Source organism: Neomonachus schauinslandi, chromosome 10, assembly GCF_002201575.2.
Source record: "Neomonachus schauinslandi chromosome 10, ASM220157v2, whole genome shotgun sequence".
Taxonomy (NCBI): Eukaryota; Metazoa; Chordata; class Mammalia; order Carnivora; family Phocidae; genus Neomonachus; species Neomonachus schauinslandi.
This window is the reverse complement of record NC_058412.1, coordinates 82,617,758-82,621,431: the sequence shown is the minus strand read 5'-3', so window position 1 is coordinate 82,621,431 and position 3,674 is coordinate 82,617,758.

Genomic DNA, 3,674 nt, shown 5'->3' with positions numbered 1-3,674 from the left:
TTATTTATTTATTTATTTATTTATTTATTTATTTATTTATTTATTTAATCTGAGGGTAACAAAGCAATTTCAAGATAATTTTCTTAGTAGTCATCTGGTTAAGATCAGGAGAAGCAAGTATTCCTCCACAGAAGTCAATTGGATATTAAAAAAAAAAATTTACTGCAGAATGCATATGGGTTATCCTGGCACAGGATGTGGAACCTGTCCATGAAGATGGGCTCCCTTAGTGAGCTGGGTTTGTATCAACCAGCGGCTGGAAGACCTTTGTGTCAAAAGTCAGATATGGTCTCTGTCATAACTAGTCAACTATGTGTTTATAGGGAAAACAGCCATAGACAATACATTAGTGAACAGGCATGGCTGTATTCCAATAAAACTTTTTTTACAAAAATAAGCAGTGAGCTGGATTTGACTTCCAGCCCTCGTTTTTGGAACTCAGCTTTTGAGAATTTAACATGGCAGAGATGCCCTTGACCTTGGAGTTCGTCACCTATTCTCCTCAATATCAGTGGACTTTGCATTATTTCTTCTCTTGCCCTCTCCCTCCCCATCAGTTTCTCTTGTTTTTCTTCCGGCCCTCTCTGCTCCTGCCATGAAAACTCTGAGCATTGTTTTACCTCTGGTGACCCTTGAGGCTAAAGGGTGTGTTGACCCAGTATCAGCTAAGCTGCTGTGTGACTTTGATCAAATCAGTTACCATGTGTGCCAGAATATAAGGCAAAATCCCCTTTCCTCCACATCAACACCAAATTATCACACACACACACACACACACACACACACACACACACACAAAGGCAGTAGCCTTATATTTGACACTTTGCTAACCCTTCTTTTTCTACTGGGTGTTCTGTCAATCACCTTTTTTTTTTTTCCCCCCAACAAAGTACCACTTGGGGAAAACTTTAGAGCCTGAAACCATTTCAATTAGTTCTGTCTTTTGATGCTTACAGAGGTAAGCCAAGGACTTTCTATTAGTATCTTGTAAGCTTATGAACTTTCAAATCATACTTCATAAAATCTAAGGTAAAGGTACCACCATGGGATAGATAAACAACTGTTCTACTATTCCGTGGCTTGAGATAATGGATTAAAAGTTCTGTATCTCAAACAAATCAGAGGTAAACAGAGGTGACATGCAAAGCCATACTGATTTAGATGAGTCCAAAGTGGCTTGTATAATGATGGCAAAGGTCTGATGGTTTTGAATCTTTTTTTTTTTCATAAAGTGTGAGGTTGAAAAACAGTAATAGTTCTAATATGTTATTTTCTGTAAGACATTTGTCATATCAAGGATTCTGATAATGATATCTATTGTATAATATTGTTATGGGAATTAAATGAGAGAATGAAGACCGAGCAAGCACCTGAAATCCAGGAAGTGTTCATCATATTAACACTCATTTTTCTTTCCTTTTAATAATAAAAGGAAATACCTGGGAGAGAAATCCGTTCAGTCCAGTGTTTAATTCAAGGAACTAGTGTTCCATAGAACATGGTGTGGGAATCCCTATGGTTAATTTTGTGTGTTCATATGGCTGGGCCATTCTGTCCAGATATTTGACCAAACATTATTCTGGATGTCTCTATAAAGGTGTTTTTTATGGATGAGGTTAACTTTGAAATCAGTAAACTTTGAGTAAAGCACATTATGCTACATTATGGTGGGTAGGCCTCACCAAATCAGTGGAAGGCCTTAATAGAACTCAGTCTGACTTCCTCTGAGCAAGAAGGAACCCTGCTAGTGAATTTTCTCTGGATTCAGACTATACCTCTCTTCTGGGTCTCCAGGCTGCCCGCCTCCACAATCTCAAGAGCCAATCCCTTAAAATCTCTTTCTCCTTATATATGCCCTGTTGGTTCTGTTTTCTCTGAGAATCATGACTAAGACATCTACCTTCCAGCTAACATTTTAGGAAACAGACCAGGCCAAAGAGGATTAGGAGAAAATCATGAAGATGGGGGAAAAATTAAGCTTTGGTTAGAGAAATGATTTCTCTGTGTCAAACAGTCTCATGATATTTTGAATTCCTTTTAAAATAATGAAATTGTATTTGGCTACTGCCAAGTGGATCTGCGTCCTCTCTGTTGAGATTGCTCATTGTCTTACCTGATAATTAGGCAGATGGGATGAAAAGACAATTGTCATTCTCTCTGAACTTGAGCTCACCTCAGGAATTGTGTGTGTGTGTGAGAGAGAGAAAGAGAAAGAGAGAGAGAGAGGGAGAGAGGGAGAGATATTATTTTAATAAACACAGAAGGGAAGTATAGAGTGGGAGGAGGAGGAAAACGAAGGAAAGTTTTAAGTTTCATATTTCAACTTGAAAACCATTGTGGGAAGTATCAGTGTCCCTCAAAGGAAAAAGGATACACACTTGAAAGGGGGCAGGATATGAACAAGAGAGGGTGTAATGGGCTGCTGAGTGGAGAAGGAAGCTCACCATATGCAGTGTCCTGAGGGAAACGTGGATAAACAAAGCCAGAGGCAGGCTCACTTCCGGAAGTAATGGGGGACCCAGACCTGAGCCTGGGGAAGGCAGCTGGGGAAGAGGACCACAATGGTGCCTCAGGAGGGGGACTCCAGGTGACTTCCCACAGATGCCCCAAACGTTTATGAGTCACATGTGCAAAGAAAGATAAGCCCTGAAAGCACTTTATAGTCAAATCCACAGAGGTCACAAGTTTTGAGGGCAGCTTGGGGGAGAAACACAAATAAAGATGTTAAGGATTTGGATCCGGAGGAAAAGGCACGTGGAGTTTGAACATCGACTAGACCTATCGGGTGACAGAGAGAGCAATATTGACAGCGTTAGATGGCCGCTTCGGTGGAAATTTTACAAATAGGACCAACTCTTTAAAAATACTTTCCATGGAGGAGGTGTCAGAGAATGTTAGCTAGGAGCCAAAGGGAAAATAATGCTTAACTTAAAGGGTAAGACAGGGACCACGGGCGTGAGGAGTTTAGAGGCATTTTAAGCTAGCTTGGCTCAAATTTAAAAGTAATTAAGCCATGTTATATATTACCTGTTAATGTGTCCACATTAATGGTTAAAATATAAACAATGAAGGCAATTATTAAATGTGGAAGTGGTCTAACTCCAGAAGAGAGTAATGGGTTTTGTGTATATTTCAAAGAATGCTGATGTAGGTCAATGAAATTATACACCATTTTGGGAAAAACTAAGTATACATATAATAACAAAAAATAAGTGGATGGCAGTCTTTCCAAATTCTTCCAAAATCATCTACCTCTAAATGCACTGTATCCTTATGATCTCAAAATCTTGGTTTTACTGTGTACAAGAAAGGCAGAACAATTGGGGAGCCAGCATAAATATCAAGAGGCTAAAACCTGTCACAAGGGTGAGTTAACATTGGAAGAAAAAAAATCTTTTCCTGTGTTTACCGATACTTAAAATTTTCAAACCTCAAAGTTGCATTGACATTTTATTTTTGGAGCAGCAGAGGTGAATTTAGCCTAACATTGCTGGGTGTAATATGACTCCTCCCCATCTGCGTAAGCACACCGCCACCCCAAAAAAGAGAGAGAGAGAGAGAGGAGGGAGGAAGGGCGGGAGGGGAGGGAGAGAGGGAGAAAGAAAAAGAAAGAAGGAAGGAAGGAAGAGAAAGAAAGAAAGAAAGAAAGAAAGAAAGAAAGAAAGAAAGAAAGA